General features: G+C 43.5%; 1 protein-coding gene across 9 annotated transcripts in view; it reads right to left on the bottom strand.

Moving 5' to 3' along the window:
* The window catches only part of LPP (LIM domain containing preferred translocation partner in lipoma), a 354,330-nt gene that overhangs the window by 234,560 nt on the left and 95,245 nt on the right, over nt 1–24,525 (bottom strand). For 5 of the 9 annotated variants that reach the window (XM_062582808.1, XM_062582810.1, XM_062582806.1 and 2 more), the window contains one exon: nt 7,535–7,599. The exons of the other annotated variants lie outside the window; for them this stretch is intronic. The gene's annotated coding sequence lies outside the window, so the exon portion shown is untranslated. The remainder of the gene's footprint in view (nt 1–7,534; nt 7,600–24,525) is intronic. 9 annotated transcript variants of the gene reach the window in all.

Raw genomic sequence — 24,525 nt, 5'->3', positions numbered from 1 at the left:
AGGTAACAATTAAAACATGGGTACTTTTCTGCCAGTGCTGAGAGAGAAAGAGAGGAGGAAACATGCCTGGTACAGAATCTCTTGGCCCATCTTAATATCGCTTAATTTTCAAATGAGGAATTTGGTAGTAAACAACCTTTCCCTTGTACACAAAGATTTTTAATTTCATGCCCTGCTAATCATACATCTGTTAAGAGTTCCTTTTCCATCCATTGCAATAATGATAATGAAAGAAAAATCATCATGCTAACAATGTGGTTCATCTAAAATGAAAATTGAATAATAATCAATTTTCCTCTACGGAATGAGGAAATGCAGCAAGCAACAGAACTAGCTTAATGAAGTTGACAAAAGTATACTTTCATACCTTTGGGAGGTGGCATCTGATGGCACCTCCCAGCTCTGATGGCATCTCACCCACCTTTGCCACCACCACCATTTCTTGGTGTTGAGAAGCCTCTTGGCGGCTCACTCCGCCTTGCGGCTTTAGCAGGCTTTCTGGCTGTCAGCTGTTCGGCCCTGGCCCCTCCGCCGGGACACAGCAGGAGCCTTCGCTCCAGCAGCTCGCCCCGTGGGAACAGCCTCATGTGCCTCCTCCCCCTCAGCCGTCGACTCCGACCACCTCCGTGCCCCTCGCGCTCCTGCACGAGCCAGGGATGCATTCGCTGCGACAGATGCTATGGCAAGAGCGTCACCTTCCTAAATCTCTTTCCGTGGAGAAGGTCTCACTCCTTTCCACGCTCAACTTCAGACACAGCCAGCTCCCAGACTTCCCCTGTGGAGCTGCCTCACCTGCTATTCGAAAGAGCACTTAAATACGCGATTACATCTCTGAAAACAAACTCTTACGACTCTTCAGCAACAATCTCAACTCGCTCGCTGAGGCTGCTTTCACACATTTTCACACGTATGCCTTGCTGAAGGGTCAAGCCAATGAGGCCCAGTCAAACACCACCATCAACCAGACACACTCGATTCCCGTCTTTCATTGCTCACGCTCCTCTTTTCTGGACTGCTGATGCACAACTTTTGCCTTTTCAGACTCCTCCTATTCCCATAGCCAGGCTGGGCAAATTCCAGATCAGAAATACTGCACTTGTAAGAGTCATGCAATCGTAACGCTGCAAGTTTTACTGAGCAGTGGGAATTCATCCGATGCCCCAGGCAATGCGACACAAACACATTATGGGCAAAGGTACAGGATTGTACCCCTTCTCAGATTCCTCTCTGGCCTCTGATCTTTATAGGAACATCTCATACTCCTCTCCTTCCCAAAGCTCTTTTGTAAAGCACATTTCTCAATATAACCCCTCTCCCCATCTTCATGGAGCGCAGTAGTTTATCTAATTTGCCCTGCTGAGACCCTGATGAGTTAACTAGCACCAAGTAGTTACTCCCAGTTTGCATATAAGCAAGCATAAAAACAAAAGAGGGTAGGTACCTCTGGTCTAAATTCACAGAGGGGAGTTCAGGGCATAGCAGGTTTACTGATCTCAGTCACTGTCCAAAGTAAGCAAAGCCGCTGGGGAGAGAGACTTGCTATATCGAGCCCTGTGCCTCTTACTCTTCCAAATAGCAATACCAACCTGTTCCCTACACAAGTGACCCATTAAGGTCACAAAAAAACCAAAAAGATTAACAAGTAGACCTTGAAATCTTTGTTTTGCTTGTTCCTTCTTGCTAACGCTATAGAGTGTGGAAATGTTACTATACAGGCCAGATTCTCATTTCTCCTGGGCAGTTTTATCCGGGCTGCCACAGAGGCAGAGGCATGCTGAAGCTCAGACACGGCTCATTTCCACCAGCACTGCCTCCTGGACCCAAGCAAACGCTAGGGGAACACAGTAACGGTGATCCAACCCGGTCACTACGCTGCCCCATCGACAAGACTAGGCAAACATGATCAGCGTGAACACCAGCCCCGGTACATCCCGTCTGTAAATACGGAGCAATAACAAAGGCATTCACCTCTGGGTTTTACGTACCTCTAATCAAAGTGCATTCAGTCAAAACAACTCTACCAAAATTAGCAGTGAAAAGAAGACGACAAAATAAAAAGACTTTGTTGAGCAGAAGTGCTCCGAGACACATTTGATGTAATAGTCATATGATTAACAAACTGTCATATCAAAGTTTTCTGCAAAGTAGGAACACTCTGACAGTTCATATTTTAAAAACTGACATTTTGATTCATTACTGTAAATAGCACTCTGTATTAAATATTGTGACAAGGCATACAGTGTATTTTTTGAGCTCTATAACATTTAGGAAGTACTGGATTTTTTTAAAAAAAAAAAAAAACACTTATAATATCAAAAGCAGTTAAAGCAGAACTCCAAGAAGGCTTCTAGAGAAGAGAATCATTATTTCTAAAATAACCTACTTCTTTGCTATCATCTCTAGCGCTGCTGGGAACTTCGGCCCACAAGAATCTTAATGTGCTGTTTGCATAATAAAATAGGGAATTGTCTCTCGGAACAAAAGAGCTATAAGGAAAGTGGCTACATTAAATAATGTAAAATTACTCAGTGGCAAATCATCCAGAAGTTGGCGTAAGGGGAGGAACACTAAAAGGTGCTGAATTACCACTCAGAATATCAGAAAGGGGACGGTCATAACCAAAATAAACAAAGCGATGTCCACGTGGCTGTGCACCTTACTTATCCATGCAGTCCCTAACTGTGTTTTGCTCCTTCCTCTTTCCGATCATTAGCACCTGTGAAAGATAAAAGCAAACGTATGGGCAGAATTGAGCGTTGGGGCCACAGGGAGACCTGGACCCCCCTCTTCTAGCAGCAGTACCAACTTAGACTGGCATAAGCTGTTCACGAAATTGCACCCCAAGGTCAATTTCTGCCCATCTTCCCTGGCAATCCAGGTGCGTTCCACCTTTCTCTGCAACTCTGTTTTGTCTATCAGACTGCAAGCTTGTAATGGCAGGAGATGCCTCTCAACCACCATGCCCATGCACTGAAACCTCTCTCTCTCTGCTGGGTCCTCTAGCACCTGCTGAAATTTGAATGGGGGCTGCAGTGCCACTGCCGCTGCTGGAGGCTCACACACCAGCGTTGCCCACAGGGCCTCCCATCCTGAGGGACTGAGCACTCCCACGTGGCCAGGGCCAGGGAAAAGTGGCTGCACAGACCCAGCTAATCAAGGACATCCGCTTGCAAGGGGGAGTCTGCAGGAGTGCAACTCCAGCGGTCAAGATGCTATGAGCCACCAAAACTTGGTTGCCAGTCAAGACTGCTTAATGCACTTCATACATCTCCCTCCCAACCCCGATATCTCTCTCTTGGCTCTTGGGTCCCTTTCTCTGACTCATCAGTATTGACACAAGAAAGGGCTGGGCTCAGAAGCAATGCAAATGTTTTGCATTGCACTGCATTTCCTCAAAAGCAGCACACACGATAGAGAAATTAAAAATAAAGCCCCACTGAATAGAGAGGGCTGACAGAGCAGCACGGAAAACCAGAGGTGCCGAGCCTGTTTGCAATATGCCTGGCCGTTATCAGGGCTTGCAGTCAAGCATTTTAGATGAAAAAATGATTACCATCACCATTACTTGCAGCCAGCTGCAAGTGGATCTCTGGGCTCAGTCTACCAAGAAAATGGATATACCGCCATAAACATGAGCACTGAACCTGGTCTGGGACTTGGCGAGGCAGTCACGCACACTGAAGATGGATCACAATGTTATTTTAACATGGGTCTGATCCAACATCGTCTGTGTTTCCCTAAGAGTAGCTACATACCCACTCATATGCTGGAAATCTTGTGAATGGGTTTGTGTGCCAGCAAGTGTCGTAGTAGTAGTGGTCTAGCCAGATATCCAAAACATATTGGCACCACTATAATTTGTCCATTCACCAACATGCTTGCCTAAAAACACCCATATGCTTTTCCTGTCGTTCCCATATGCTTTTGCAAAGAGAAACAAAAACATTTTGTTAGTTGTGAGCGATTGATCACTGCATATTTCACAGGAGTCAAACAGAAAAACAACAACAACAAAAAAGCAGTCAGCTGCTTTCCCCTCCCTTTCCTCTCCATTCGCAGAGGGGACTGCAAAGAGCAGGGAGAATTCAGCCCACCGCAAAATACATGCACAGCTCATTTTCTGCACTGCAAGATATTCTAGGAATTGCACGAGGAATCTTCACTAAAAACAAGCTATCAGAGATCTGGCAGCACTTGGAATCCCAGGGAGGAATTCAGTGTTGGTGTTTGTCTGCATACTCAGCGCTAGCACAGGTCCGGACGGAGGGAACGGCGCCCACTGGGTAATGCAGCCTGTAGGAATTCAGGCTTCCGGAGAAGCACGTTAAATGAGCCAAGGGCAGGGGCACTGCACTAAAAAGGTTACAGCCTTTCCGATTCACCGGACAGCTCATCTGACGTCAAATCCATCAGGTATCCTGCACGTTTCTGCAGATATACAGCCCCCTCCCATGCATTAGGGCTAGGCTTCCTAGGAAGACACAAGGCTTGTGCTGCTGCTGCGGATCTCAAAGCACTGTGTGTGTGTGTGTGTGTGTGTGCATGCACGTGCAGGGGGCAGACCTCTAGGTTCAACTGGAAGCGAACATGCGGGTGTATGAGTACGCGTGTCAAGGTCGGAGCGTGTGGGAACCATAGCTGTTCAATTAGAGACTCATTAAGAAATGCGGCAGACCTGAGGCCAACGTTCAAAGCGGAGCAGTGTGAACCATTTCTCTGGAGAAAGATTAGTGCATGTTCTTCTTTACACAAATAAAATTAGAGAGAGAATCATAATATGGACAAATCAATTAACTTCTGAAAAGCCAAGGGCACCAAATGCAAGAGCACAGAAGATGGGAGCAGCTTTATTACAGTGACACTGAAACAGTGCACAGCCTTTCTTCTTTGGAAAAGAAATTCAGCCATTGCAGCATAAAGGTCTGATTTTAGCCCTGTTTTCATCACATTCACCATTGTGGGGACACAGCTGCCTCCTCCCCAAAATGGCCAAACACATACCCACATGTTGATATAATCCTAGGCATGGAGGGAGGAGCCCAGGGTCACGTTCTCAAAGGTTATCAAGATACGTGAGGGCAGATGCCAAAGGATTACTGCAGTGCTTGACTTTGCAATTTCAACCTTTTTTAAGATACAAGTTTGAGATTGACCTTCTATATAGGACACCCAGAACAGCATGTGTCTTTCTACCAGAATAAAAACTTTCTGTAATGCAGTTATACAGTTCTGGAACAAATTTAACAAGGAATAGGCTTAGCAAAGTTAGAGTTTTCTTGCAATGATCTAATCTCATGCGAAGCCTAATTAGAGGCCAGATGCAATAGGTCAAGAGCCCAATTTTCCACAGGAACAAAGCTGAAAACCCAGTCAAAAGAGCAGAAATCAATCTCTTGCACAGGGCACAGAGTAACAAACAATTTGTTGGAGACAGCTTGCTTGGCAAGATACATTTTCTGATATGTTTTTTTTTTCTTGAGGAGTTGTAAGCACCTGAACATTTGACCTCACAATTCACAAATACATTGATGCTGTTGCTTAAGCTTTTAATAGAAAGCAAAATGAATACCTTCTCATTTGGTCACCAGTCTGAGAGAGTGGGCTTCTCCCTAGATTTCATATTTACAGCATTTATTAGACTTACCCAGGAAAGCCTGGCACAGAAAGAGTGAAACAAATAGAACTACTGCCATTAATTCTCAATTAATGGCAAATCGGGAAGACCAGGCCTTGAAGCAAATTCTACTGTCTTGCTATTAATCTCCTGTCCTCTGTTTATTAATCCCTTGTCAGTCTTTCTTTTTCACCATTTATTAATGTTCCCAACTGTTTGCAGTAAACAGGATGCTGAAAGCTCATCTCTAGCTAGCCATAATTTAGAGGACAAAAGAAAAGGTGGGGGCGGTAAAGGGAGAAAGGAGGGATGTGCACTGCCCTGTTGAAAGGGCAGAATGACACTGCACTCATATTTGGTGACATCAGAGGGCAAAGAAGAAGCACTCCCAACTTCTGCACTGGAATTGCACTGTGTTATTGGGCAGGTTTCCACTAGACTGCTCCAAGAGAAGATCCTGCTACCTCCAGAGTTAGCAGTAATTGGTATTCCCATGTACTCCAGAAAAGTTTCAAAGCACTCTACTACACAGCCTCAACGAGGAGAGTCATTCCTGGTGAGCAAACATACAGGCAGCTGACATTCCTCAAGTCATGTAACATCAGGGCAAATGAATAGCTCCACCAGCTCAAACCACCAAGTTGGCTGGATCTAGTGGTCTTGGTCCTGCAACAACCTCTAACTGATGTGAAAATAAGCCCACAGCAAACCAAAGCACAATGGCCTATGCTGCACCCAAGGAAGAACAAATTCAACACTCATGGATCAGAAATAGATCACTCTGAACCCACGCTGGCTGGCAATAAAGCTCCCTGCGCTCACACCACATATGACTTGTGGTGCTCCCACCAGACTCACTGAAATATCACTGCAACAGAGGCTCCGCAGAGCCACTGCACCTTCTTAAAACATTTTTCTTCCTCCTGTTGTGGGGAATATCCTGGACCACTGAGCATTTATAAACCACGCTCTCCCTTTTCTTCCCATTCTTGTCAAATACTGGCAAGGCACGCTCACTCAAAATGAAACGGGATCATAAAGCCTAAGCCACCAGCTATCTCTGCTTATTCATTATCTGCTTCTCAAAGGGGCTGCTCTCTCCTTTCTTCACCCAATTACCTTGACTTCGTAGCATCTCTAACATCTCTTTTGCCTCCTGGAATGTCGCAATTGATTAAGGCTTGAGGACAGATCTACTAACCTGACACTGCTCCCTTTTTAGCAACTTTACCTGAAGGTTCACCCTCACTGGAATTTAATGACCATATCATGGGATGGACAGGAAACACAGTCTAGTCCTACATAGAAATCAATAAAGGACCCTTATTGAGGTTTAGAGAGTTTTTTTCGGGCTGATCTTTAAGTTGTGGCTAAGTGTCTCCAGTGAATTTAATGGAACTGGTAATTTTGAAGAATAAATTATCTTGCTTCTCACATACATTTCTATTTGGGTTATTCTAAATACACTTAAATATTTTCCTGCTTTTGTACACTGAATTACTGTTAGATTTAATAATACAGTCAGTTCGTAGACAGCCATGCCATGGATGGGAAGCAAATTCAAACCCACAAACAGGAAAGTCTTATTTAAAAAGAAGTTAAACTAATACAGCCAGCTAGACTGACCTAGGTCTGCATGGCACCACTCAGTAGTTTCCATGCAACACCCCCATTCCCAAAAGGGTGAGCTACTTTGTTCCTTCCAGATCCTGACCCAGTTTGGACCCAGAAATGGTAAAAACACCTGGAGTCTCCTGCCTCTTGGCGTACCCTAGCCTCTGCTACCCCAGACGCTGGAGAAATGACTGTACATCTTGGCTGAACAACCAAATTACACATAGCAAACCTGGTCCCAGAGTCTGCACACTGTACCCAGACTCAGCAGGGTGCAAAAGCCCCAAGAGCAAATTCCCTCCTCACCTGGGAGCGAGGCAGTCCCTCCAGGGGCAGGGTGAGATGTGCACACAGGATGTGCTGAGGGATCTCTGTGGGTGGAAACAGAAAGGTGTGAATCAAATTCTGCTCATAGCAAAAGCAGAAGTAAATCAAGCTGGCTATGTCACCTTGCAAAGAAAACAACTCCACCGGGTCCTGTAAGCCAGCTACCCTCCCCTGCAGATCACGGCTTTTTTTCCCCTCTGACACAACTCATAGGTCAGGCCGTCCCTATTTTGATCCATATAAGGGCTTTTCACTTGTTCTCAGGAGAGATTAAATCTGAGTAGGCATCGGAGTAACTGAGGTTTATTTGAGAGAGAAGCTACTTGCTTTAAATCAGTTTAGAGCTGGTGAAAGGCACTGACGTAATGGCTCTGGGTAACAAAGTCTCTTTCAGACCCTGACCAGACACCCTTCTGCCTCTCATGCTTAAAGGGCCTCTTCTTCCCGAGCTGGAGGAGACCACTTCCTTCTCCGCTCAGGCCACCGGTGAGTCACTCGCCCGGTGTCGGTTTTGCCATGCGAACACCAAGAAGAACTACAGCTGAGATTAGATGCTTTAAACACATGTCCACTGCGGAAAAAATAAGTGACATGTCCAGACAGTCTGAACTCTACCTCCACCTCCAGGCCACACTTCCTTCTGGATGTCTCTGTGCCTTCAAAAAGGTCTCGCTAAAAAGAAAACACGAGGCTCTGCTTTATCACAGGCTGCTTTTAAGCAGCAGCCTCTCACACTTCTCACTGATATCTGAGCCTAGCTCTAATGTTTTACATTTGCTTTCATCTCCATCCTGGAGAAGAAATAAGCAAGTATAAAATACTAGTGGTACTAGGGAAAGGTTCAGTTCCTGCAACAATCACTGCCTGCCTCCTCCAGGTTTCCTGGTCTGCTAGGTTCTCGACTATGCAAGGATGAGAGGCGCAAACCAGGGTTACCTCCAATTCAACCTATCTGAATGCTCACTCTCTCTTTCCTAAAACTTAACTATCCTTTAAAAAATGTGGCTGAGATGAACCAACCAGTTAAAATCATGAAACAGAAGGGAAAGAGACACAGCCAGCCACACACATTTCTTTAAGATGCCAGGCTAAAACCCATTAACCCAACAGCCACTATCTTGCTCCGTAGAACGGGGACAGGCAGGGTCACAGCTTTGCTCTCCCTGGCCGCAGCGGAAGAAGAGGAGCGACGGGAAGAACTGCAGCAGCTGTTTCAGATCCGGACAAAAGCACTAGACATGCAGAAAGCTTGCTCAGGACCTGCCTTCACTGAGGCTGGATATTCCTTTCATACTTGCCATGAAAAAAATTCCATGTTAACATTTTTCTAAGCTTTGTAAGCCCGTATCAAGTAACACTAAAGAGGCAGACAGGTGTCCTGACCACAGAGAAGGCAGCAAATGCTTCCAGTTTGGATTTTTTTTTTTAATGTTAGTTTTAAAAGAGAAAAACAAATCTCACTGATTTTTCTGAGCATGATACATTTTCTGTCCCGTCTGATGTTGCTTTAAGACTGAAGACTTCAAATAGCTTACAACTAACCTATGCCTCAAGCCTGTTTTAAATGTGACCAGAAATGAATGCATGGTGAATCACTTATACCACACACAGTGGGGTTGGTAAGCAGTAGCCCATGTCTCCTGAACGTTGCATGGACATGAACGTGTTCAGGGAAAGGAGATCCCAGCCCTCTCTGCCTTACAGGCTGACAGCTCAGTGCTAGCAACTTTGTCCTTTCAGAGCTGGAAAGCAGAAGCTGCAGGTCTACAGCGCAACTGCAAGTAGCCAAACAAGAGAAGAACGCAACTACCAGCACTTTCTGCAAAATACACAAATAATCTGCATAGACTGCACTTCCGTTCTCTCTCTGCCTGCCTTTGGGAGTTCCTTGGGAGAAGGTGTGTTTTAATTACCAGCCCCAAACAAGGCAATCTAATCTTGACAGCACAGAAATAGAGCTAACCCAAAGTTATAGACTTTGGGGTATGTGGGTCCCAGCTCTTCACTACCTTGCTGACACTACTGCTTCCAGGAACTAAATCAAAACCCTGCTTACTTCAGAGCGGTTGCAATTTGCATCTAAAGCACTGCCTAAGTCTCAGTTGTAATAAATAGATACAGCTCTTCTGAAATTGATTGAGGTATTCTGAATTTGTCTAGTTACAGATCTACAGCCCCATAAACATTATATTTCATCCAACCTCCAGCTAAATATCTTCTAATAGAAGACCATTATCTTTGTCAGATTGATTCTGATAACTTGTTTAAAGCACTCTTGAAGACTCATTAGCATCTTTGGGTTTTGGTGGTTGTACTTTAGAATAAGCCCTGTCAGCTATTACACACTTAAAAAAAAAAAAAAGAAAGAAAGGGGGGGGAAAAAGGGCATATTAACAGTTTACAAACAAAGTTGGAGTAGAGATAAAACTGTTCTCAGCTTTCCTTGGCTGTCACTGGCAATAAGTGAGCTCATGCTGACCACACTCCTCCGCAGCACAGAGGTGCTACCAACCCCTTTCATAAACAAGTATCCAAAGGGCTGAATACTCCTGGATATTACTAGGTCCTTACCCCAAGCCAAAGCTCTTTTTGGTTAAGCCAGTTCAGAAAAATGAATCAGTTCCCTTGGGCAAAAGGCCTCTCCAACTGCTGTAACTGAGCTCATGTTCAGACTGTTGTTGCTACTGCTACGCAGCTTTGTTGAAGAAGAAGAGTCTTGGGGTTTTTTGTTTTTTTTGTTTTTTTTGTTTTTTTTTTCAGCTGCCCTGCCCAAATTACACTGCCAAATGTCAACTATGAACGAAGCCTCAGACAGAGGGAGTCTTGCTCAACATTACACAGTAAACTTATGGCAGAACTCGCAAAGGAACCCAGCTCTCGTGGGTCCTGATGCAGCCGCTTCCTCAGCCTTAAAGAAAAATAAATTTGACCCTCTGCTCACCTTTTAATCAGCCTTTTCATGGGCAACCTAAAATATTCAGAGCATTCTGCAGTCCTCAGCTGGTACCTCATATGCAAACATCTGAGGCCCCGCCCCAGAGTTCAGGTGTTGCTGTAAAAAGAGCCACCTATACTTTGCTGGAAAGAAGCCATTCTGAACAGCTCCTTGACTTGCAAAGCCTTTGAGAACGGCAACCATGACCCAAGCGTGAGAACCCTTAGCATCTTGCACACGTTCCCGTTTCAGTCAGATGACAGCACTGGTGAACGTTTGAGCCGTTTCCTCATCTGCTCTTAATTTCAATAAATGAGTGCATTTATTACTTATGCCAGAGAAATACTCTGAACGCTTTGTGTTTGGTTACCTTTCGCTTCAGAGGCAGCTTTGCAAGTCAGCACTTCAAGCAAGAAGGCGGCACTGTCAGGTCTTGTGCTAAGAGTGTAACGAGGGCAATCTCACACCAGCCCATGTTTCACAGCAATCAGGCTGCTCTGCCAGGGGGATGACTGCAACTGACTGGGAACCTTGGCTCCCGACTGCTCTTTCCGGGCTGTCTCGTCACCACGTGTAGAGGCATTGCGGCTTGCACCCACACCATGCTCCCCAGTTGCCCCAGCCTGTACCAACCACGGCTCTCTACACGCTCACATCCACGCACACTAGGAAAGGAGGAAGGGGCAGATGGCAGTATAGTCACCTTGATAATGTAACAGATGCCACATACTACATAGGACATCAGTGTGTGCATGCACACGGAGGTGCAGGGCAACAGGGACATTTGTAGCTCCCTAGCTGCATTCTTACTGTGTCTTTTGCTGCGTCAGTGCTGGATGCAGCATTAAAAATCCATGACTCTACTCATCTAATCAATGTGCTATTCCAGCAAAATGAGGAAGAGGATGGTCCCAATTTTACCAGTCAAATGGGAAGGGAACAAACAAGAAAATATGTATTAGTAGCAACATTTCGTTAAAAATAAACAAACAGTAACACTCTCTCCCCTCCAGCAAACCAAAGACAAAACAAGACTGCAGAGAAAGTCTCTACTATTACTTTACCGGCAGGCAGCACTTAGTAGCTCACGGTTAAAACCAAACTCAAGTAAGCTCATGTGTCAGAGGTAGTGTTGCCCACCAAGAGTTATTCCTCTCACACTACTGCATCACAACAACAGCTCATCTAGAAGGGCAAGGCAACAACACTCGATCAGGACAACAATCGCCCCTTGTCTCCAAACAGAGCTCCACGGCTTGACAACAGATGGCACGGGAGAGTACATTCTTGATCCTGCTGCCTCCCAGATTTTGCAAACACTGCAGCTCCCTGGCTTTGAAGGCAGTCTGTGGGGATATGCTGGAGAGGTTAACCCTAACACGGGGGCTTGCGTGTCCCCGCTGGAGTCAGCAAGGTGATGGTGTTTGGACATATAGCCTCCTGACTGCTCCCAGCAAGGTTTCCTGAGATAGAGCCGCAGGAACAGCAGCTCTGGGACAACTATCATTCTGCTTGTGAAACAGAATAGAGAGTCTGGGAAGAACCTGAGCCACATTATAGGGCTGTGTCTTGCCAAACTCACTTTCCTCTTGCACTGCAAATCAATAGTTGAACCATGGGTACCCAAGGGCTCCTAGCTCCCAGACCTTCACCCGAGACACTGCTGTGCACAGCTTCTCCACTGCAACAGGAGAGTTGGTCCCGACCACAGTGGTGGGTAGATTTGTTCTCTCTCTGATGAGATCCCCCTCTCCACTACTCAAGTCAGGAGCATCCCAGAGAGACCAAAAAGAAAGTCAGGCACAGCTCAGAGAAGCACCTGGATCTACAAACAACAGATTAAATTCTCAAGCTACAAAACTATGTTTTAGCAAAAGTGCAATTGAACTGCATGTACTTGTTACATTTCTAAATATACTCTGGTTGTCAAGACAACAAAGAGACTGATGGATCTCTAAAGTGTACTGTATCTATTTAATTGTCAGCATTTCAAACTGACTCGAGGAGGGAAAAAAATGCTGCGTGATAAGTCTAATCGTCATGGTTACCACTGGCTAACCCCATTATAAAAATATATATATTCTAGCTAAATGTGCCAAGCCATGTGAGGAGCAGATGGGAGACATTCTCATTACTGCAACAGTCTCCACTGGAAAACTAAACTTGAGGAAGGATGCGAGAGACTTTACAGAGATCTCAGACACAACAGACATTGTGGGCTGCATCTTCCCAGTCATTTGGCAGGAGTCAGGCAGGCTTCTTCCTCTGTGCTTATTCGTCCCATGCATGCCGGGACAACTCAAGAGGCTCCCAGTCCCGGGCGAAAAATTATACTGAAGCCCTCTAACTTTCTAGTGTTCTTGTTTAAGGATCTCACCTCTTCACCTGTAATGGGAGTTGTTGCTCCTTAAAAGCCTCTGACAAAATTGCACATGCAACCTCCTTGAATTTGTATTCCTGTTCTTTCCCACTTGTTCCCCTCCCTTCAGGCAGTTATTTCATAGCCCAAAGGCACTGCTCTGGCAGAAGGTTGCTACAGCCTGGCCTTTCTGCTCTAAAACTATTAAAATCTAAAACGAAGGCTACATCCAGCTGAGAAGAAGAGAAAGGAGCAGAAAGACACAAGCAGTGTCCACTGGGAAAGCCATCACATTCGAGGAAAGCACAAGGCTGGGGAGGACCAGCCTCCAGAAATCACAGGCTACTGTGCATTAGACACTGTGGCCTCACCCTAGCAACAGCTTCCACCATCCCTGCATGAACTTAAAAATACGAATACCAGTAGCTAAGTGCTTCAAATGGCTGGCACCAAAGAAAGAAAGGAAGAGGTATCCAAGGTAACACCTGCAACCCCAGCAGCTGGTGCTGGATCCTGGCTACCTATTCCATTTTCCAAAAGGACAAGGATCTGACAGGGGTTGGGGTGGGACACATCACAGCCCTGATCTTCTGCAGCACCCAGTTTAACAAGCACTATCTAGAAGCGTGAAGAGTATCACCATGCACATGAGGTACCTACTGAAAGGGATGTTTTTCCAGACTCAAGCATTGACTTTTTACATCGGAAGACATCCACAACAACATTTGAGATGTTTTCTTGTGTGTAAAATGATTGTATAATTCAGGCTTTCCATCTCTGAACAAAACTTATCCAACTATGCTCTGTTCTTCACTTGTCTTTCATCAAACAAAATTTTAACTGTCAAGAAAAGGCACAGATTTCATCTGGATATGAGAAGCAATGGAAAACAACCGATGTTCACCTGATCAGCTTTAGTATCAATGAATGATCAGGTTTCCAGTTAGTCTGAAGCTTCCCCAATTCTTTTAATAAAAATCATCTCTAAGTCCAACCATCTTTAAAAATCTCTCTTAAATGCTTCACACTTTCACACAGAATAAAAGCTCTCTACATCCACTATCAGTAGCTTTTGCAGAAGCCATAAGACATCGCCCAAAATTATCTCCAGGAAAGTCACAAAAGAAAGTTTGATTTGCTTGCAATACACACTTCATGAAAAGCACCACTTACCAGGCCTCTCAAGCAACATTTTTGAGTTTCTGAAATTTTCACTGGAGCTTGCAACTGCTGATTTTTTTTCCCAAAAAATAAAGACATTTCTGAATTCCAAATATGACATTTTCTGTGACATAATATGAACTTTCATGTCTACCGGTACAGTCACTGTGCAGTCCACCATTAATGTACTGCTTCACAGAGCATTCTGTGCATGGAGATAGGCAGTAAACATCAAAACACAAGTAACATAGAAGTCTCATTTCCTGAGTTTGTGTGAGAATTATTTCAAATACTGCTAAAGTTAGGAGTCAAAAAAAAAGGGGGGGGGGGAAGAGAGAGATACAGACACAAAGAAGACTATGTCCCAATTAGAGTCAGAGACACATAAATATAGCTGTTTAGTTGTTTTTTACAACTATTTGGATACTCCCAAACTGAAGCAAGCATCATTGTTGCATGTCTAGGTGCCTAAATGCTTTTGAAATTAAGTATTTCCCATAAAGAACTTCAAAGAAATTACAGCTCTTCTGAAAGCTGCATCCAGAGCTTAAGCTAAGCTGAAATCTCAAACCACCAGGCACTTAAAATCACACTCCAAACCGCACATTTCAACGTCATACGGATGCAGGATCTAACTTTAGTTTTCTTGTTACTGAAAGTGCTCGCCTAAGGTGGTGGCCTCTTAGAGCTATGGCTTTGGGACAACTAGTCTGTTCTATTCTAACAAAGTATGAGCTCTCGGGAGCAAACTCCCCAAAACGACTCCTTTGTTTTGGCACAAATAGTCTCATTTGGTTGAGATAAAAGGATGCTCCCTTGCATCATTTTCATTTGACTTTTTTTAGAGGAAGAAATAGTTAATTTTGCTAAATGAGTGTTCTGTTGCCATGACTTCACTGCAGACAAACATAAAGCCATCAAGCTCCCTTTCTTAAGGCGTTGTTTTTAAACAGGTATTTGATTGTCTTGATTGTCTTGCTCCTTTTCCCCACATCCATGTTTCCAGCAATACCCCACAGACAGACACACTATGGTTTCTCAGTAAACTAGACAGGTATTCCTGTACATATTTTTGTCCTCACAATCCATCCTTGACAGATATGTCCATAAGCCATCTGCAACTCCAGTGTCCAGAACAGCATTTCCTGCAACAGCAGGCAGCAAACCTTTCTAAAGGTAACCCTGAGTTCCTGAGATTAGTCCCTGAAAGGCAGAATTCCCACATACTGACCAAAGATTCAAGGATCACTCCATCCTGCTCACTGGCAAACCAGACTGTTTCTCAGGATTTTGTCCCAGACTAAAACAAAAGGCCTCAGACAAAGTTCCTTCCACTGCCTCAGTTTCTCAGGCTAGTGAAAAGGGTTGTGAATACTTGCGTCTGCCTCTACGGGGTGTTGCGACATTGGCTGAGTTAATATTCATGAAGTACACTGATGATTAAGAGTATTACAGACTGTACTGAAGTAGAGCTTCTTTTATATTTCTTTTTTTTTTTTTTTTTGTTAATGTTTGCACTGAATAGACAGACTAAGTAGAAACAGCATTTGTAGCCTGCAGCCATTATCCTAGTAAATGACTTATTACAGCATGCAGCCTACCAGCTCACCTTCATCCTGTCTCACTTAAAGGCATGTAGGTGGAAGTGCTGTTCATTCCCAAGAACTTTTCTGTCTGTCTGATGGAGACTCTTGATAGCTGGGCTCACAAGTAAGGATTAGGATATAAATACTTCAATACGAAGTTGTTGTTTGGTACCTATTTATGATGATTGCAGAACAATTAATTACTTCCCGTCTAAGACTAATTCCTGTCTCTTCCAAAAAGGCTGAAGAGGGAGGTAAATTTTGTCTCAAGACTTTCAATTTCCTGATGAGTCACAGCAGATCCACTACAATAAACTCAATACTTCAATCAGACTGTTTGTTACCAAGGTATATTCAATACATTACTAAGATGTTGAGTGTGCTATTTCAAGGGCTAACTTCAGGCATTGTATGCATGATGCCTTATCATCTGAAGATGTGCATTCTCCTGGACTAGACAGATGTACTCCCTGCACCACCACCTCACCTCCCCCCCCCCCCAAAAAAAAATAAAACATAAAGACAAATAAACACTGCAAGAGACAGAAAATGCAGAACTTTGTGCTTGGTGCAACAATTTTCAGAACACACAGCACTTTTATAAGTAGCCCTCTCTCCCACTTCATTATTTCATTCCCTTCCCTTTGGCAATAAAATTACTTATGTGACAACAGCAACTGACAAGAAGAAAACATTCACAGACTGCACAGGTTGCAACAAGTCCACCGTGTCTTGCTTTCTTCGTTCTAGGGCCAAGAACTATACATTTATTCTTCTGCCCCAGGCAGCAACTCTGCGTCCCTGTACAAATCCTCAGTTGTCCCCCAGTTCCCACGCCACCTACTCACAAGATCCCAGGCTCCTCTAAGAGGCAGGAGACAAGACCTTGCCCAACCTCCTAGCAGCAACACAGCTTATGGGGATGGGCAGGTACCCTCTGTTCCTTTATTTCATAGAATGGTAAGGTTGGAAGGGACCTCTGGTGATCATCTAGTCCAACCCTCAGCATAGCCCACACAAGGATTGAACCCTTGGCATTAGCAACACCACGCTCTAACCAACTGAGCTAAACCTAACCCACTTAACAAACAGTTAGACATAATTCACCATGTCAGTTGGGCAACTGATCCCAGTCAGGTCCTTTGAATCTATAACAGGTTGTGCTCTGCAGTAGAGAGAACAGTCAACGCTGGTGGAAACTGTCTCATCTGAGTAAAGGAGGCTGTGAAGAGCAAGATGGTCACACCTCCTTGGACCAGGCACTTCTGTTGGCCTAGTTTCACACAAGTAATGCAGCTAAAAACCCCAAAGAAGCAAAGAGCAACTAAATGAGGCCAGACATGATGAAGCACTGTCTGAAATGTCTCTCTTTGTTGGGCCACTGTGAAAACAGATTCCAAGAGGAAACACAGTCAAGAAAGGTCCAAAAAGGATGAAAGCAGGCTCACAAAGAGCAGTAGAAAGTAAATCAAGCAAATAAAGCACTACAAAATAAGGCATGAAGATAAGTAAGAGATTTATTACATTATCACTTCTGATTGTTATCCCTTCTCCACAGAGAGAGCAGCCAGTTCAGCAACCAAGATGTATAAAGATTCGAGAGTCCCTGCTTGGCTTTTATCTCACAAGCTTGGGAGAAGAAAGTCATCCTCTCTTGTAGCCTAGCTCCCCATCTCTAAAATGCTGACAGATCCCTAAAAAAAAAAAAAAAAAAGTGTGGCTATGATGATAATGTGTTAAAGACCATAGCCTACAGGTAACAGAGGCTAGGTACAGGAGACAGGTATCTACATTTCTTCTTTTAGACTCATTAGTGCAAAATCAGGAAGATCAGTTGCTGTAAGAGCAGTCACTGCACAGACATCACCTCACAACCAAATTTATAACAGTTTTCCCCATGGCATAACTGAATTTCTATGCAAACAGCTGCAATGACAATTTCTGCCAAGTTCACAGTAACTGCAAATGATTCCAGTTCAAAAGTCCTCCTAGCAACTTAAACCTGAAAGTGCTTGAGTGACATGCAACCAAAGTCTCACAGTTGTCAGCAGCTCTATGAAGGAGCTACGGATGGGATTAGCCAGCATCAGTTTCCAACAATATCAGAAATGTATGCAAGTCTATGCATTACTCCTGCAAGCGACAGTCAGTCGCTTTGAAGAAAGCACCACATGGCAGTGGAGATCATGAGCTGATGGCCATGGCTGTACCAACAGAAAATGCTTGTAGAGCTCTCTGCCACAAGGCACAGCATAAGCAGCTTTCTTCAAAAACATTTTTATAAAGAGAAAATACAGGACCACATAAACAAGGATTACAAAATATCTCAACTGTAAATTCTCCTATTTCTCAACAATACTTCTGGTACCGTATGGCTTTGACAGCCTCAACAGACAAGATCCAGGCTAAACTTGTGTTCTTAAAATACATAAGACCAGGATTCTCCCACATCAGGCAGTTAAGTTCCTATGCTTTCTCAAAAAGCCATTTGGAAAGTTTCTAAATGTAGGAGGAGAAAAATAATCCTGTTTCATTCACACCTGCATCTCCCCCTCCTCCTATTAGTACATAGGGAGGAAGTTGGCTTAGAGCTATGTAACATTTCAATTTGGATATGAATTGTTCCTCTGGTGAGAAAACAAAGCAGAAGCTCATTTAATATAAGCCTTATCTGCAAATATAATGAAAATTAATGCATCTAAGAAGCGATGGAAGTAGGGTACGGCAAAAATGGCAGCTCAGGCAAACAAACAATACTTTCTATCCCAGAGGATCCCAAAGTAGTTCACAAGCTCACAGAGGCAGGCATCATTTCAAGAGCCACAGAAGTGTAGTCACCTCTAGATGAGTATTCAACATTACAGTGTGGTGTGGATCATGAAGGTGGGAAGAATATCACCAAATTGAAGCTACATGAGATTCAGGAAGGCAGGATCCTTCTGTGGGAACTAGACCACTCTCCTGTAAAGTGGAAGTTGGTTTAATTTTGATTCATACAATGCAAAATGGCATTACATGGTCTGACCATCTGAACACCACATCCATGTAGAACTGTATTTAGAGTTGACTGGCTGTAAAAGGATGGAAGTCAAACTCACGTACAGTGGTACTCGCCAGCTTCTAATTCAGAAAGTTAAAGAACATGGCAGAAAGATAGCAGATTAGAGTATCCAAACCTGTCCGGGCATTAAAAATGAATTTATCATCATCCACAGAACTGAAGGATCAGGATTCTGACCCTTCTTCAACTACTACCTTCACATGGGGTTTAGGGTAAATCCCTTTTCCTCTCCTGACCTCAGCTTTTCCCTGTCCAACAGGCACAGTGATATTCAACCACTATTAGGAACAGCATGGAAGAAAGCAAAGTATTACTATCTAATATTGCTAGCGAAAGGCCAGATTGCAGAAAGAAGATCTTGCCTAACACTAGCTTTGCTGAAACACTGAAGAACAACTGTTCTCATCTTCTCTCCTTTGTTCCCTCATACCTCCCATCCACCTGCTGTGTCCTTAGGTTATACTGTCACCACTTTAGAAGTGGTTACGGCCTTTTATTACAATGCTGTTCAATATAACCTCAACCCAAACTAAAGTCTTTCACCAGCTCCTGAAATACCAAAGAACAGTAAGTTCAGAAATCCTTTACGGAAGGGGCTTGAGCAAATGATCTGCACATTTCCAGTGATAAATGTTTGCTTCTGCTCTTGGCAGGATCTGGAGACTTGCAAAATATTTACCAGCATATTAGAAACAGATACTTAATCCTAAAAATCATAGAATCACGAAAATACATCAACCAATTCACCTTGACTGAAAGCAATAGTTTTCTGAGCTCTGAGGAAACAACGAATAAAATCATCACCAATTTAGGTGGCAAATCTCTGATAAGCTTTCATGAAAAGAATTTATTTAATCTTTTCTTGCATCTTATTCTATATACAGATGTCATTCTAGAAAAACAAAAGAAAACAAAAGATTTCATGCACAAATACAAATGAATCAGAGAATGGTTTTTGGCCTGACCTACCTAAAAAAAAAATACCTACCTTCTCTCCTACTGGCTCCGCAATAGAGACCCAAAGCCAGTAAGTTCCTAGCATTTCTGAGAAGCTCGATGTTGGCTAGGTTTGTGCAAGTTTCTTTAGTGCCTTAGGACTACATGATTCGGCGACAATTCAAGGGAAAATTTCCTTAAAAGGAAGATGTGCTGTGATACATTGATTTGGACAACTACCACTAAGCCATTTCCCTGTAGAACTGACCTCTCTTCAACCACGCAGTCATGTTCTCGCCTGTTGAAAACTCACCCTCATCTTGGTTTAAACAGAACAAACTTGTTTCTTTTTATTAAGGAAAAAAAAAAAGTTCAACAAATCAATAAGCAAGAAAGGAAAGTTACAATGAGCTGAACATGATTTACAGGTAAAGCAGATTGCCAGGGGATTCAGGCAAAGATTCATCGCTGATTCATCAAACAAGTCATTGAGATGTCTCAAGAACAAGCTATCAAGACAAGTCTCTCTTCCTCTCCACCTCTTATTATTAGTTACTGTTGGAAGTGACCTTTTCTGCAAATCTCTAGACCATTCTGAAGTGCTGGAGACTTTAGGAAGTGAAAATTAGTTCTTAAAAGGAACTGAACTGCTTCAAAAACATTTTATTAAAGGTTGCATCCTGCTTCTCTCTTACCCTTCTCTTGGGTATTCAGGATGAGCTGCCCGCTACGTGAAAACAGCCACCGTGCGATTCTAGCTGAGAATCCCAAACTCCCCAACATTCGCAAATGCCATTGCGGCATCGCAGCTCAGGATGGCAGTGATACTACAGGTGCTTATTAAGTTGCAGAAACTGAGGGAGAGAGAGTTGTCTCAGGCCACCAGCGCAAGACAGTAGCAAAAGCGCAAGGAGAGCCAAGGAGTCCCACCTCCAGCTCTGCCCACATCACAGGGAGCAGCTCGCGATGGCAGCAAGCAGCGCCTGGAGCCAGCGCAGAGATCTTGCCTGACTGCCGAGCCCAGCAAAAGAGTAGAAAGTGCAATTGCTGGCAGGAGCAGGCAGAGTAGCAAAGCTGGCAGAGACCATAAATGAAACAGTGTTGTAAAACAGGGAGGTGAGCACAGAGCACAACCTTCACAGCTCCCCCACAGAAAAAAAAAGCACGCCTTGCTAGACTCCGAAATCTTTGAAATACATCCAGGCTTTACTGGACTGATCCAGGAACCTCACTCATATACACATTTTTTCTCGCACACATAAAAACTCGCAAGTTTTTATCACACACACTTTGCACAAGTTCTGTAGGCCCAAATGTACAAGTTTTTTTACAATTGTAAAATTCGGGCTTAAATGTGATTGTAAAACCAAATTGGAAAGAGATTCTCAATAAAGGCAAAGACCACGAAGAATCACAGCACAAGCTGAGCTGCAGGGGAGCTTTGGAGCTGCGCCATAGAGAAGTTCCTCAAAACGACCAATTTTCAGAGGGTCATTTTCTTAAAATAGGGCATACTTAAAGATGGCACCAACTGAGCATCCTAAATTGATTAGTCACTTGAAAACACGGGCTAAGGTCTCTTCACTTAATTTCACTCTGAAGTGGAAAGTTCTTATCAAAGCTATAATATACGCAGTTCCAGGAGAACAACTACGTGGCATTAGACAGGCAGTTGTAACCCTCAGTATTAAATGGCCTTGCTATTTATTGGTATGTGCTGTGCCTTTAAATTTTCCAAAAGTGATGGTCTTTTTTTTGTGAGTGCTGGAATATTCAAGAGCATTTCAAATCTATTCTCATATCAAGAAAAGAGCAATTAGATCAATAATGAAACAGGAGTGCTCCCTTTTACTTTCTGTGGTTTGCAAAAAGGTTCATGTTTCTCTGTGAGCCCAGCTCTTGTTTTAGTGATCTGAAAGTGTGCGGTTTGTGCGATACCCAGTTTCTTCTAATATTTGGGTTTCTGTTGTTATCTACCTACAATTTACAGTAAAACATCTTTTATTCTCACGCCTCTCAATCTCAAAATTAGATCAGTTTTCCCAACAACTAGATTTTATTGCTCTGTGTAGACCTTTTACGAATACTGGAATGTTTGCTGACAATGTACTGGTGTACTAACACAGCATGAATTCACAGAAGAAGGCAGCAGTGTCACCAAGTCTATCTATGCACGAGTTTGTGTATATAGAAATGCAAACAAAAGCTTTTCTTTTTGGGAAAAAGGATTGATTTTGTGTTTGGAAAAGCACCTAGAATTGCGTTGTGATCTGTGACAGGGGTCCCAAGGTACCACCGCAGTGCATAGAAGTTACTGAGCAATATTTGTCTCTTTTAATCCCTGTTTCCACATCACTATTGTTAGTGATGTTATTCATTGTTAGTAGGTCATTATTTTCAAAAGTATGCAAGATATTTAGAATTGTTTTTCCCCCCACTTCTGCTGCAGGGCACAAATCTACTTTCAGCAAAAATTTCTAAAGATCCCCTCTAAACTGGAAGAACGCTGCCTCACAACTCTCCCTGCTCACCTCTGCTAGAGGCAGGTAATCTGACGGCTGCAGCACATTTGGTGAATACACCAAATCAAATCATGTCATCTATAGCATTTTAACCTTCTACACACCAGGTGTGAGCGCAAAGATATTTTCACCAGAAATATTAATTTTCCAGGTAGCTCTTTCTGGTCGTGCACTCTACTCCAGAATTCACAACAGTGCTGTCTCTATGGCTTTCAGAGAAGAGCATTTTTGCTACATATGCTGAAAGGATGGCAGACAGCAACATCTCTTTCTGCTACAACACGAATTTCTACCCAGCTACAAAAATCTCAAACCAACAGGAACAGAAGTGAAGTAAATCATTGACAGCAAGCTTCCCTCTTTCAGTCCTGTAGCAAGTCATCTGATCAGCTCTAGAGTCTCAGTCTAGAGAGCAGGGTAAGGATTCTCCCCTTCCCTGTAATTTCTCTATTCAGGACCTCTCCTGACTAGGCTTTTTGTTTGCACACAAATGTTCTTAATGGTCATAAAATTGTCATGCCCTCTTCAGCATTAATTTAACATCAATAGCATAACAGTGCATTACCTAATCATCCAGGCTTCTTTGACAAAGACGAATTCAGGCAGGCCAAGACACAAGTGTTTAAACTCTTTGATGGATCTTGCACCCACCCAGGGAGGACTTGGCTTTTAACCAGCCTTCATAAACTCTGGTGGGATTAGCCAATATTCAAGGGGCTCCTTTACCAGATAAGCATGGAGGTCAAGCACTGTGTTTTAAAACAGGACACGATGGGTACACATCATCTTCCACGAGGCACACCCCTCCACCCTTAACAGTTAGCAGATGACCAAGAGCATACCACAAATGCCATTATAACCAAAACCATGGAAATTAAATTGGCATATGTACCATTTACCCTGCCATCTTAATATGAAGTGAATTTCTCTGATTTTGTTGTTGTCAAGCATGCCAAAAAGACACGTTTAGAACAGATGGTCAGAGGGGATCCATGAGAACATTGTTTACTTGGTTCCAGCTGATGCAGAACTGCTGAAACCTTCAAGTTTCATTCCTTTAGATTCCCTGTGAATAGTCCTAATACTATCAGGATAGGGTAGTAGCTAAATCTGAACTAACTCAAAGCAGTTCTAAAAAGATCTTTCTCAAATGTCTGGGTAATGCTCTGTAAAACTAATATAGAGCATACTCTGCTATAAAAGCACCCCAGTTGCATGTTGTCATTATTGGCAGCTGTAGGTAAGAAAGCGCTGTTTGATCAAATGGTCAAAATAAGGGTAGGCTCTTAATCAACAGTGTTCCTCTAAACCAATGCCATGACAGCTCACAGCGACCATGGAGCTCAAGCATGCCTTTGTTTCCCAATCGCTGTTTGGCAGGCTCACCTGCCACCCTCTCTGCGAGCGGTATTCCATGCAAGAGAGCTGACCATCGCCTGCTTCCGAGTCCCTCCAGATCCAGAGGATGAGGGACTCTCTCAACTTCAAGTATTCCTCCAAGCTTGCTCAGGATTGCATATACCCTAAAGAAAGATCCAACTACGACAGACTTGATACAGTAAAAAAAAACACAGGAAAAGGTTTGTTTATTTTAGCATAAGTTCCTTATGCACCTTAGTAGAGTCATGAGCTGACCTATTCCTCATGTGAACACCAGTCAGAGTTCACATCGCTGCAGCAGCTTAGCCCAGAGCTGGAACAGCTCCAAACATCTCTCTGAAAGCTAACACGATAATAAAACTCTCAGAGGGCTCAGGATGGGCTTACCAGGAAGCAGGACCCATTCCCAAACAACCACAACCTCCTGACCAACAAAGATCCCCATCAGCAACACAGTACCAGCAGTTGCCCTGATCTAGATGCCTTGCTGTTATAAAACAGTGGAAAAGTGTCTTCCCTTTTCCTCCTCCCTCAGACAAGTTCACTAGCAACAATCACTGGACATCAATTGTCTTCTCTCACCAATAACCTGAGCAAGATCTGAACCAAGCTTTCTTCCCTTTCCTTCCCTGCACACATTTCTTCCCTTTCTTTTCCTCTTTCCAACATTAATGGAGTTTGTTATGAGCCCAGAGTGACCTTACTGTGCACAATAATTCTTGCCTCTCTAAGCAAGAATTTGGAAAACTTGTAGAAGACAGATCTGTCTGGTTGAGATTTGTGATCAGATACAACGCACAGTACCGTATGTGATCTGGAGAAATATTATCATCTGCTAACAACAGCACAAATTTCTTTCTTCCCTGTCCTTCATTAGCCTCAGAAGCTGGCCTTGCCAACAGCAGTAATGCAGGTTGAGACAACAAAGCACATTAATGATGTGCCCTGTCATGTTTCATATTAATTATCCTATCTGGTAGTAAACTGTTGGTTATAAATTGTATTTTGATAAACCTGGCTGTCCTTTCTT

The sequence above is a fragment of the Rhea pennata genome, chromosome 9 (assembly GCF_028389875.1).
Source record: "Rhea pennata isolate bPtePen1 chromosome 9, bPtePen1.pri, whole genome shotgun sequence".
NCBI lineage: Eukaryota > Metazoa > Chordata > Aves > Rheiformes > Rheidae > Rhea > Rhea pennata.
Note: the sequence above shows the minus strand (reverse complement) of the source record. Positions and strands in the feature narration are given on the sequence as shown.